The sequence below is a fragment of the Colletes gigas genome, unplaced genomic scaffold (genome assembly GCF_013123115.1).
Source record: "Colletes gigas isolate AHSC1104 unplaced genomic scaffold, ASM1312311v1 Colletes_gigas_Sc00019, whole genome shotgun sequence".
NCBI classification, from domain to species: Eukaryota; Metazoa; Arthropoda; class Insecta; order Hymenoptera; family Colletidae; genus Colletes; species Colletes gigas.
Genome location: NW_025106648.1, coordinates 5,638,745 through 5,651,814, shown reverse-complemented (window position 1 = coordinate 5,651,814; position 13,070 = coordinate 5,638,745). Strand labels below are relative to the sequence as shown.

Here is a 13,070-nt window from a genome sequence, read left to right as displayed (position 1 = left end):
ACCGCCTAAACATCTACTTAACAAATCTTCCTTTGATAAATCCTCGTATATTGGCAATACAAATTTAGCAACTTCTTTGTCAAGAGGAGGAGGATGTTCGAATAATTTCATATTGGCTCCTGTCGTTATTCCTTTTTGTCACTTACGCCAACTACATATCTTCGCCTGGTGGGCAGTGCTCGTGTTGCGGTTTTTCGTTAGTCGAGCATAAGTGGTAAAAATTAGCCATTACTTCTCTTTTCATATCAGCTACATTGTCTGAATTTCTTCGAATGGCTAATCCGTAATATGTTGTAAGCTTTTTTATCAAAGTATTAGTTAATTTGTCTTTACCAGCGAGCTTTTCCTTTATTTTTACGTTTCGGAGTCGAAGGCCCATTCTCTTCTCCACATGTCCGACGCACTCACTTTTGATAACTGGAAAATCGTCACCATACGGATTTACATCTAATATCGCCTTATATGTTTTAGAATCTCCATCCCCGATATAATTTCCGTACTTCACGCCGAATTTCTCCTCTGATCTTAAAAACATTTCTTTCATTTCATCTTGCCTGCTGACCCGGTATGATTTTTTGCGCATTCCTCCTCATGTTGTTCAAACCATTCTTCATAACATGGATCGTCTTGCTTATTTTTCCAAGCTGTACATGTTTGATAGTAACTGCTTTTAACTACGAAATCGATAACATTACCGGAATAATAACCTATAAGCATAGTTACACCATATCTTAAAACAATGCTCACAGCGCACGCACGTGTTCCTTACTACAGGGTCCAGCAGAGAATGGGGTGTATGTAGATGTTGCACGCACGCTAACTTCCAGTTCCGCTCGCGCGTTACCAACTTACAGGATTTCTAAGTCCCTACTTTTATTTCAATATCCAACACCATATAATGACTTAAAGACACGCCTTTTCCAAGAACCGTCGCCGGATACTTTTAAATTCAAAATTGGCCGGTCATTTTGTTCATTCACTTTTTTTTCTTGATCCACAGCTTTCTTGCTTAGGCGTTCAAAGACGGAGGTTACAGCCGAATAAATGTGCATGATGATATTATTATACGTGCTCTCGTTTAAACCGTTGCAGATGTCCATTATATTGCAAAATAAATTGATGCCTTCTCTACCGAGGCCTAAATGTCGCATAACGAAAACAATTCGTCGATTCACTTCTTATCCAGTGTTAATTAAAGGGCCTGAGTTAATGTTTCTTCGCCCGGAACGGCACACCAAAATTAGTTTAAGGGGCTATACCAGTGTGATCGCTCTAAAATTAGATGATTTTCGGGAATTTTTTTTAAAAGAAATATTACATTCAATGTTTTTAAACTTTAGATATGTGTTTAGTAACAAATCAAATATTTAGAATAATTTTTTGGTACAAAAATAATAAAAAACAAGCGACTTGTGCGCTATCTCCCAGAGGTTCAAAAAAAAAAGTAGCTCCGTTGCTGCAGTGATTGCCGCCGCCTGAGTACCTAAAATGAAAAATAACAAAAACGCTGTTAAACTAGAAAGTATTCTCCGTACCATGAACTAGGATTTTTGAAAAATATCAAAATTTGACAAAATGGCGAAGTTTTAAAAAAAATTGTGAATTTAACCTAAAAAAATGATGGTTTTTTTAATGCCAAATTGATATTTTTCATCCAATCAAAAAAATCCTAGTTCATGGTATGATAAAACATATACTGAATACACTGCAAAAAGTTTCGAGTCGATACAATAATTTGTATTCAAGTTAGAGCTGCAGCAAATTTGAAATATACCACTTGGAGAAAAACGCGTATGAAGTTAAAGTTACTGATTTCATTGTGACTCAACGATATTTACCATAGTAAAAGTTAATCTGCTATTCCGTATCCATATAATGGACCTTCCTCTTCCTCAAAAAGTACTTGCTGGGCCGCTGTAGCTTTCCTTCGAGCTGCTCGACTCTCTTTTGAAGCAGCCTGATGTCGTAACTGCGCTCGGTAAATTCTATTCCTATCTCTCTCGTCGGCATACTCCTTTGCAATGGGACCAATAATAACTTTCATTATTTGGAAAATTTTCAATATAGATTGAAAACCATCATTAAAGATTCCAACAGCCAGAAAATTGGCAAGTTCAATGGTTTTTAAAGGTGCTTTGGAGCAAAGTGCCAAAGCAAGGCATTATAACTTTCATTGTTATTTTGGGTGTTTCGACCCTTGCACCTGTCTAATAAATCACGTCTACTTAGGTCCGTATAAATTGGCTTCAGAGCTTCTTCAACCTGTGGGTCTAAAGGACGATAGTTGTGTTGGAATATCGACATGTCTAATCCTTGAGCCTCTGCTCTGCGATATGTGCACCAGCTCTCCGCGCCTGCTGGGCAGTTTCCATGGTTTGGATTCTTGTCAGTCGAACACAAATGAAAAAATGTGGCCCAAATTTCCTTATACATTTCGTCAACATTATCTTGGTGTCTGGTAATCGCCAATCCATAGTATTTTTGTAATTTATTAATTAATTTTTCGGTTATGTTAGACAGAACGCGAAACAGGGAATTGGGAATCAATGAAATACGCAAGGTATTCGTAACTATGTTTTATTCCGGTCCTTTCTGCGTCGGAAAAACGAATCCCTCCGTCCTGGGCCTAGACTCTCGCCTTTGTCGTCAGCCTTCCCCCATCGGTAGGGGTGGGGGTGTTGACGGACGAAGGCCAGACGCCGTCCCTTGCCAGCGCCTCGACTTGGGCCTCGCCTTTTCCCGACGCCTTACACTTGGCCATCCTGACGTCTGCTCGTCCCTGAGCAGGCAACCTATGTGGGTTTCTAAAACACAGGAAGACACAAACCATTAAGCACAGACTTGTCAGTCCTCAACGCTTAACCCTTAGCAATTCTATAATAATAACTAATATATAGTCTATCAAGGATATATTCCTTCGGCCTCGTTGCAGAGTGCCATATGCGGGCGAACTCCGGACGCATCGTCCCAGCAGTCCTGAGGCCGATTGGCGGTCTACCTGCGCCCTATGGTTGCGTCCTCACGGACACCGTCCTTGAATATGGCCCGTTGGTGGCAGCCGTTCCCAGGAACAATCCGCTGCTCCAGAAATGACGAACCCTTTCCGTCACTCCCATCGTACTCCAGACACTGCCTTCAGCGTCCGCCAATGTTCATCGCGGTGTGACCTCCATCACACACACAATGGCCAACTCTTTCCCAGAAACGATAAGCCATTCTTATCATTTCTGCCAAATTCCAGACAGTGCCCTCCAGCGACTGTCAATTCTCATTGTGGTGTGACCTCCATCACACACACAATGGCCAATTCCAGAAGCGACAAACCAGCCTTATCACTTCTACCAAAGTCTGTACAGTGCCCTCCAGCATCTGCCAAGGCTCATCGTGGTGTGACCTCCACCACGCACACGATAGCCAAATACTTTCCAGAAGCGATAAGTCAGTTTTATCTGTTCCTGCAAATCCCAGACAGTGCCCTCCAGCAGTTGTCTAGGCTCGTCGTGGTGTGACCTCCATCACACGCACAACGGCTACTTCCTCACGGTGCCATGACGCGTTGTCTTTTCCGTGCCCATGGAAGTCCTTGTTGTCGATTTAAACTCCGTACCTGCCATTGCAGGCTCGACCCCGTTACAGCTAGTACCCAGTTGACCTTCAACACCATTCACCCGCTGTTGCGCGCCTTGTCCAACTCGTGCCTATCTACCTGAAATGTCTCGAACTCCCCCAAAGGAGCCTCTACATTCTGCCAGATACCTGCACCAGTTTTACCTTTCGAATTCCGTGTCCCATGACTCCGTTATTCGACAGCCGCCACCCACGGCTTCATACGGTCGGCCGCCGCAACCGTTTTCGCTCGACGACCTTCTTCCCTTAGGTCTTCGATTTCGTAACGATCGTTGTACAGCACCGCGACGACTCGGAACGGACCCTTAAACCGCGCATGGAGTTTTCGACTATCCCCCGTCGGCTGGTCCGCGGTAACTTCAATCATGACAACGTCCCCTGCTTGGAACTTTTTCGCCGCTCGACGTTGTCGATCGTACCTCTCTTTCTGCTTACGCTGATCCTCCGTAATGTGTTCCGATATCTTCTCTCGGAGCTCATTCAGATCCAAGCGTTGAACCTCATCTTGCAACTCCTGCAAGATCCATTCTTCCGCTGGGAACCGCACTCTGCATCCGATCAGAGCCTCCATCGGCGTCGTTCCAATGCCCTTGTTGTGCGTCGTGTTCAGGGTGCATTGAATCCTTTTTACTTCTTGATCCCAATGCGCTGGATCCCTTCCCGCTACTGTAGCGGCCAGTGACGCAACTATTGTGCGATTATACCTTTCGCACTGTTCATTTGCCCGTGGAGTAGCCACCGCGTTCAGCACGTGGCGAATCCCATACTCCTTGCAAAACGTTTGGAACGATCGCGCCGTGAAGGCAGTTCCCCTATCGCTAATTATTCGGTGAGGTACGCCGAATAAATGTAGCATATCCAGGAGTATTTTTACCGCTCGCTTGGCCTTTGTGTCCTTTACCGGTTCCACGACCGTGAATTTGGTAAAGCCGTCCACAATGACGAGCAGGTAACGATTTCCCTTTTTACTCTTCTCGAATGGCCCGACATGGTCGACGTGTAGAGTGTGAAAGGGCACCGGCGTCTTCTTAATGGGGTGCAGCTCGCCTTGTTTCCGTCCTACGGCCCGCTTGTAGTACGTGCAATTCAGGCACGCCTTAACGTACTTTGTCACAAACGCATTCATTCCTGCAAACCAGTAGTTTTCCCGAATGCGTCGAAGTGTCTTCTCGAGCCCCAAATGCCTTGCGTCGTCGTGACACAGTCTGCAAATTTGAAAACGCGCTGCACGTGGCACCACCCAGCGTGCATCCCCATCTTCCTGACGTCTACAGACTCTCCCTTTCTTCAGGACATAGTTCACAAAATATAGCTTCGTCTCGCTGTTGCGAACTTTGTCTGTTAAAATCTTCCGTACCCGTTCCAGTTGCTCATCCTGCATTTGGGCTACCAAAACCCAATCAGCTTCGGTGATGTCCACGGGGTATACGTCGACCGTTGGTATCGGGTTGCGGCTCAATGCATCCACGTGTTGCATCGCCGAGCCCGGCCGATACTCGATGTCGAATTTGAAGTCCTGCACTTCCAACCACCACCGCCCGATCCTGGGAATCAGGTCCTTCTTCGTAAACGTTGTTCGCAACGCGTTACAATCCGTGATGACCGTAAAGTGCATCCCAAGCAGGTAGACTCGGAAATACCGTAACGCAAGCACAACCGCCATAGTCTCCAGCTCGTACGAATGTTATTTTCGTTGATCGACCGTCGTTTGCTTGCTAAAGTACGCGACTACCTGCCGCGTCCCATCGGTCGAATACGGGAGCAATATTGCCCCTAAACCCAAGGAGCTGGCATCGGTATGCAATTCCGTTCGCTTCGCACTGTCGAAAATAGCCAGAATCGGTCTCGTTGTCAGCATTTCCTTTACGGTATGCACAACCCTCTTCTGCTCCTTCCCCCAGGTCCATGGCACGTGCTTCTTTGTCAGTACCGTTAAAGGAGTGACCAGGCTTGCGTACCCTTTGACAAATTTCCTGAAATAGCCTGCAAGACCCAGGAACTGTCGTACTTCCCGAACATTCGTCGGTTCTGGCATTTCGAGAACAGCAACGATTTTATGTTCCCCGGGCCTGACCCCTGCAGCGCTTATCTCTCTTCCCAGGAAATTTATCTTCGTCTTCAACAGCGAACACTTACTTAACTTGATGGTTAAGTTAGCCTCGCGCAACTTGCTCAAAACGAGACGGAGGCGTTCCAGACCCTCGGCGACAGTTTTCGACGGAATTATTATATCGTCAATGTACGGAAAGGCAATCGCGTTCCGTAACGGTCCTAGTACCGTATTTATAAGCCGTTGGAAAACAGCCGGTGCGTTGGTAAGCCCAAAAGGCATCCGCAAAAATTCGTAATGACCGTCGGGGGTAACGAAGGCCGTCTTCGGTATCGCGTCTTCGCTCATAGCTACCTGGTAGTACCCCGAAGCCAGGTCAATAGCCGTGAAGTAGCAGTAGCCCCCCAATCGGTCTATCTGGTCCTCGATCAATGGAAGGGGGTATTGATCCCTGACAGTGACCGCATTCAATCGCCGATAATCCACGCAGAGCCGGTATTCGCCCGTCTTCTTCCTCACGAGCGTAATAGGGCTCGCGTATGGTGACGTCGATTCTTGAACTATCCCGTTCTCCTGTAGTTCCTCGACGATCTCCCGTGCTGCCGCGCGCTCCGTGGCAGCCATCCGGTACGGATGATATACAATCGGCGTGTCGGTTGTACATCTTATCTCCATCTTCACGAGGCTCGTTTTACCCAGTGTGCGCATCGATGTCGTAACTCGGTCGGTAACTCTTCCGAGATCTCACCGCAATCCAACCTGCTTGGTTCGATGACAGCTTCCGTCGCGCATACGTCCATTAGGAAACGCCGCTCGCTCTCCACGCTTGGCAGTTCCCTCAAGATAACTCGATCGTGCATCTTAATCAGGATTACATGATCCTGATCAATGAAGTCCTGTCCGATAATGACCTCATGCAGGGTCTCTTCGGAATCGACAATGATCGCCGTGACTTCGGCCGAAGCCTCCATGATCCGGACCATTATGTCCGCGGTCAAGCTTTCGCACGACCCTAGACTCAGGTAGCCTCGCATTTGTACGAAGGGTCCCTTGACCATTCGGACTCCCAATCGAATGGCTGTCGATTTCCGTATCAGGGTGTGCGTGCTGCCTGAATCTAGAAGGCATTGCACCTTCCGCCCATTCACCCTAGCATGCATTATCCATTTATTTCGAATTGTACTTACTTGTAACGCGTTAGTCGTTGCCTTCACCCGAAAGCAGTACCGCTCCCGGTGTCCCTCCCTCTTGCATGAGGAGCACACGTGCTTAGGCTTCGGGCACGTCCTCGATAAGTGCCCCTCCCCTTCGCAATTGTAACACACGGCCCTGCCGCTCAGCCGCTTTCCGTCGCCCGATCTCTGCTGTTGCTGTTGCAACCCTGAGGGTCCCGGTACGGCGGTTTGCGTCCGCCCTCGGCATCGCGCCCATTTCGCCCATCGCCACGTACAAATCGTCGACCGTAGCGTATTTATTCGAGCGGATGGTCCTCTGAATGGCCTCGTCGCGGATGCTCCCAATGACCGCGTCCCTCAGGAACTCATCGGGAATTTCCAACTGCAGGGCCCTCAACCTTGCCAATTTATGGAAACAGAAGTCCCCTAGCTTCTGTCCAGGCACGGCGCTATAGAGGGCAGCCTCCCTCAGCAACCGGTCGAACGGCACCGGCTTCTTAAACCGGGCCACCAGCGTCGCCTTCAAGGACCCCCACGTCGGGTCCCGACGCTGCTCCTCGTCGAACAGCTGACGAGCGTGTCCGCGTAGCTGGCGCGCGATATTACATAAGATATCGTCGTCGCACCAGCCACCCCGTCGCGCGATGCGGTCCACGTCTCGCACCCACTGCTCGATGTCGCCCTTATCGTCCGACGGGTCGAACCTCGGTACAAGGTGCTCTTGTACTACCGCCGGCCGATACCTGGTCACCCTCAACTCCTCCTGGAGTTTCTCGACAGTTAAGTTTAGCGCCACGATCGCCGAAATCTCCCTCGTGCACGGCGTTCGCGGTTCGGGAGGGGATCGCGATCGCGTCCGCGCTCGGTATGAATCCGGAGAATGTTCCCGCCGGTGATCGGGCGACCGGTCACGCGAATATCTCCGCGTTCGGCGGCTCCGGCTTTCTTCGCGTCGCGACCTTTCGCGAGAGCCCCGACGGCGCTCTTCCGTTCTATCCCGCGAACGGCGAGTCAGGTCGCGCGAAGGACGCGTTGATCCGCTGGAGCTACTCCGCGCGTCTTTCTACGACCGGTCGTCCTCCGTTACGACCGAACGACGACGCGACTCCCTCAGGTCATCGTAGCGGGATCGGCCTCCGATCTCACTCATGCTGCCTATGCTCAATGCCCGTACGGCTTAAAAAAGTCTCGCACTTCAGTTTCTCGGCACTCGCACTACGTATTACACGTTATTCTCACCAAAAATAACGCGAATATTGGACTCAGTGGCCAATTGCGCGTGATTATCCCACTTCTGACTTGTTAGACAGAACGCGAAACAGGGAATTGGGAATCAATGAAATACGCAAGGTATTCGTGACTATATTTTATTCCGCTCCTTTCCGCGTCGGAAAACAGAATGCCCCCGTCCTGGGCCTAGACTCTCGCCTTTGTCGTCAGCCTTCCCCCATCGGTAGGGGTGGGGGTGCTGACGGACGAAGGCCAGACGCGGTCCCTTGCCAGCGCCTCGACTTGGGCCTCGCCTTTTCCCGACGCCTTACAGTTAGTTTCACCGTACTCTTACTTTTTCCTCCTAAGCCCTTGGTTTGCTTTTTTAAATTGCGGCATCGCGTTCTATTGGAAATAGGTGGTGGAATAAATAAAAATAATTTAAACGATATAACTTTTACTAAGCTTTATTTGAAACACTTGGAAGGCACGTCTTTACGCATTGAAAGAAACATACAGAATGAGAAAGGTCAGTGACGAAGAATTCGTCCCGTACCCTCAGACCCAATCGGTCCTATACTTTGTCTAAACAAGTCAAGGAAGGGACACAGCTGCACCCTCTTGACTCGTATCTCTAAACGCAACATACGCGTCGATGGTTTTTGTTACGTAAAGAAAACTTTCTCTTTTTAGAAGAGAAAAACCAACACGTTCCCATTCTTTTTTGTACGTGTAAGTAGCACTCTAGTTTTTCCACTGGGATATCGTATGGGTCTAAATTTAATATGCCTTTATATGTGGCACTATCGCCATCGCCAATATACCGCGTATATTGTATTCCATATTTATCAATCGAGTGATTGAACATTTCTTTTACGCTATCAACCTCCATTTTTGCAGCTGACCCTGAGTGATTTAGATCACAATTATTGTGCTCTGCGAGCCATTCTTCGTATTCTTCGGGATTATTTTCTTTTTTCTTCTTCCATACTTCACAACTCTTACAGTAGGATGATTTCACAACTGTATCAATAATCTTTTTGCATTATTTACCTGCAAGAGTTGTAACGCCGAAACGAGATATAAGTACGCTGCAATATGGTTTCTGGTGTGGCTACAAGTGAACTAAACAAGGGAGATAATGACAATCTAAACGTATACAGTCCTCGTAAATACGCGTTGACTAAGTTTCTTTCTCGCGACGATAAGCGCGTTTCTGATACGCCAGCAACTACTCTTTAGAAGGCTGCTATTTTTAAACTATTTGAGATTCGACCTTGGAATTTTAATACGATATTCTAGAGAGTATAAACTTTGAAAAAATGCAAAAAAAAAAAATCCATTTTTCAAAAGTACTACACTGGTATAGCCCCTTAAATCCGAGGCCTCGATGTGCACCTTCTTCAAAGGTCAAAGTTTGTTTGCACTCGCGACAAAGTCGCAAAAACAGTGTACCATTCAATTATGCGATAATGGTGTAAAGGATTCCATGGAATATCGGAGACATCACCTGCTGAAATTTTTTTTCCTGCTCGCACTGGCACTTTCTTCTTCACTTTTATCACTTTTTTTAGTAAATTCATTATCCGAAAATGATCTTTTACGCCTCTTTGATGCACGATCTGATATTTCTCGGCTACCTTTCGGATAAGACATATTAATTCAATAAAAAATAACACGAAACTCTCGAAAAATACGTCCACACAGGCTAAATTTCAGAGAGAAACTGACGATAACAGTCGCTTGTTAAATGTGAACAATAGACCGTCGGAAATACTCGGTTCGGAAACTTACCTGCTTTTTCAAATAACGAATAATAAAAGTAGGAAGCTCCGCGCTAAGTGTGCCCATATACTTACGACGCGCTACCTGGCCTCAAGAGGCGCATCACACTTATCAGCTGTAGCTTCAAAACGTCTTCGAATTTCAATTTAAAACTTTGGAATTATATTCCTGAAATGTTAAGCTAACATTTTATGCAAAAAAAATGCATTTTTTGATCATTCTAAATGGATTTACCCCCTTAAGACCACGAGTTCGACTCGTGACATTTGTTAGGGGGAGTAGGTTTGAAAAAACCTCGCCTAACGGTGGTCCGGATCGTGAGGGAAGGAACGTCGGGAAAAGAATACAAATTTCAATTTAATTTTCGCTTAGCCGAATGCTTCGACTAAGCTGTTTATTCCTATTAAATTGTGGGAACAAAAACTTGTACAAGAAATTGTCTGCCCGGCCAGACGCCGCTGCAGTTAATCCTGTTTTGGAAATCTGTAACAGAAAGAGACACGAATAGGCGTTAAATACCTGTGAACGTGAGTCACGCTGTGTGTCTTACTCTCTTCCGCGCTCTTATGGTCTGTGCTTGTCGCACCCAGGAGCGGGGATCTCAGCCGCCGCGATGCGCAGCTAAGCTAGTGGACTGTATGTGTGAGCGTTCCCGTTAAATCGGGGATCGCTTGCTTATTATTGTCGTGTACGAGATTTCTGCTCGTCTAATTTCACGACCGCAATTTCTGACTGTCGCAGGAGAAGGTGATCGGAGGGAGGTTGTAGGGCTCCAACCTTTCAGCCGGTCCCCGGCCCTTCACCGCCTTCGTAAGTGCGTACGGGCACCGTGTGGTGCAGGCTTGTCAACGGCGCCCTTAGGGCGACTTACAGTTGGGCCTGAGACCACGTTGCTGTCGGAGTCGCCGTCCTACGCGCAGTGACCGTACTCCACTGGCGATTTTGGGACGTGTCCTAGCTTTCGCCGATAGCTGAGGTTTAAGAATGTCTCCTGCTTCGACTAGAAGACGACAAATCCACCCAGGGTACTCTTCACCCCTGTATGGTGGGTTCGAAGCCGTTTTTGACAATCAATTGGAGGAAGGAGTTTGAACCCGATCCTCTAGGGCACGATGATTCCACTCAGGGTTTCTTCCCGCACCTGGATTATGGAGTCGTGCCCTAAGAAAAGCGCGAAGAACCTCGCACCTATAAATTGGGATGAGCTTAGCCCTCTATCCCTGGGGAAACGATTGATTCCACTCAGGGTTTCTTCCCGCACCTGGATTATGGGATCGTTTCCCCGGAAGCACTCGAAGAACCTCGAGTCTATTCCAAATTAAATGAATTCTGATTACCGAGCTCGGTCGTGTACCGACTGGCTCGATACGATAACTCGCGTATAATTTCTTTGCAACTCCGAGGGTAGTCGAAGAACTCGACTCGGGTCGGATTGCTCGAATTATTCGTTTATGCGACTGCTGAGCGTGTTCGTATACCGAAGTGCTCGTGGCAGTGGTTTGATAGCGAGTGACGGACGAGCACGAGCTGCCAAAAGTGAGCGCGTGAGTGGGGAGAGTCTTCCGTCACGCGGCGCTGTCGCCGTGTCTCTCGTCCGTCTCTGTCTATTATAGATTTTTCGTACCTTTTCTAAACTCGGGCGTTTAAACCGCTTGCTTCAAAATCGAACGTTAATTTGTCATTCGCGTGACTTTACAGAAAACCTCGAGAACCGAGTTTTTCTGCCCTCTAATGTTTTGAATAGCGGACGCGTCGACCTAGAATCTTTCTGGTCGGTCGCGTAACCGAAAACAAACCGGGTGACGAATTGTTTCGGATTTAAATTAAATTTCGAATTTTACTCGATATTTCAACAACATTCGTGTTTGGCCCGAAATATTGATTACGAGTCAAACTCGTGATATTCAAGTTTGGCCTAAAATTTTCATCACGAGTCAGACTCGTGAAAGTAGTGCAAGGGGTAATGCAAATGCTGCTGGCCCTATGGTGGTTTTTATCTGATGCAGTATTGATAAAACTGCTCCATGTCCTTTATTAAAACTGCAGGTGGCTAAATAGGCAGCAATTTTAACGGTTTGTATACCGCTAAATACTGTTTTTGGAGCATGTTAGAAAATTAATATTTTAGGAGTGGCGAAATATCAGGCAGATAATTGTTATCTCTGGAATATTAGAATGATATATGAGTTTATTCTCTACTAGCAGCCCCGGCGGACTTCGTCCCACCCAAAATACAACGAAACTATTGCATTTTTTAAATAAAAAATTTTCTTACCAAAAAATCATCTTTATTCTAGTACTTTGTGATACACAATATTTTTGGTTTTTTGTTCCGGTGCCAACACAAACAAAGCAGATGGCTTACCAACACGTGAACAGGCTACATACAGTTGGCCATGTGAAAAACATTCATTTTCCAAATTTAGACCACAAACATCCAATGATTGGCCTTGAGCCTTGTTGATTGTCATGGCGAACGCAAGACGAACCGGGAATTGAATGCGTTTGAATTCGAAAGGCATGTCTGTCGGTATCAAAGGAATACGCGGAATGAGAACTTGTTCTCCTTTAAACTTGCCTTTGAGAATTGTTGCGTAAATGATATTGTTCATGATTTGCTTTACAATCAAACGCGTTCCGTTACACAATTTAGGAGGTTGCAAATTTCGAAGCATAATCACTACCGAACCAACTTTAAGGTGTAAAATGTGTTGCGGAACACCAGGCAAATCCAAAGAATTCAAAAATTCAGTGGGGTAATTCGTAGCTTCATCTTCATTTACCACACAATCAACAGATTTGAATGAATGCATTGGACCACCAATTTGATTTTGAATTTTAAAATTAATCTCATTCACATCCTTGTTCTTCGCTGCCAAAATTGCGCGTTCACTTAACCAATCGTGATTCAAATAATTAACAACAATATCCGGAAACACTTTACGAATTAGTTCATCTTTCGATGTAACGAAATTACAAAAATTCGACGGAAATGAAATCAAACCGGTTGTGACATCGACGGGAACTTCACCATTACCGATGGCTATCAGTTGTTTGGAGAACACATCAGCTGTAGGATCGTTTTGTAATGAAACTCGCATATTCGTATTCAATTTAAGTTTCTTCACAAAGCGCCACAAAGACGATGACTTCAAGGAAGCGTTAACTGCATCAGCAGCAGTTGATTTTGGAATGACAGGTAACGTTTGACGGAAATCACCAGA

At 46.5% G+C, this 13,070-nt stretch overlaps 1 pseudogene; it reads right to left on the bottom strand.

Moving 5' to 3' along the window:
- Positions 1 to 1,159: 1,159 nt before the first annotated feature.
- On the bottom strand, positions 1,160 to 2,757 carry LOC122400626 (annotated as a pseudogene).
- Positions 2,758 to 13,070: the final 10,313 nt, after the last annotated feature.